Genomic DNA, 417 nt, shown 5'->3' on the forward strand with positions numbered 1-417 from the left:
TTATTATTGGGTGGGGAACATTTTTATTTTGTTCTGCTTTTGGGAAAAGTCTAAGAGCCCAACACAGCACAGACTGGCTTTGAGCTTGCAGCCATTCTCCTGCTTCGGCCTCCCGAGTATTGGCGTGAACCGTGTGTAAGCCACCATGCCTGGCTAACTACTTTGCACATACATGGCTTTCTCACAAATGAGTATTGGTTTGTTGATTGAATCAAGAAACAAAGGGCAACGGGTGGGATGCTCTGTAATCCTAGTGCTGGTGGGAGTGAGGGTGAAGGAGAGTGGGGGTGAGGGGGAGTGGGGGTGAGAGGGAGTGGGGATGGGTGTGCGCAACTTTGAAACCGGACTGGACCACACAGTAAGACTCTGTCTGGAAAGAAGGAAGGAAGGAAGGAAGGAAGGAAGGAAGGAAGGAAG

Source organism: Grammomys surdaster, unplaced genomic scaffold, assembly GCF_004785775.1.
Source record: "Grammomys surdaster isolate TR1022 unplaced genomic scaffold, NIH_TR_1.0 126313, whole genome shotgun sequence".
In the NCBI taxonomy this organism is placed as follows: Eukaryota; Metazoa; Chordata; class Mammalia; order Rodentia; family Muridae; genus Grammomys; species Grammomys surdaster.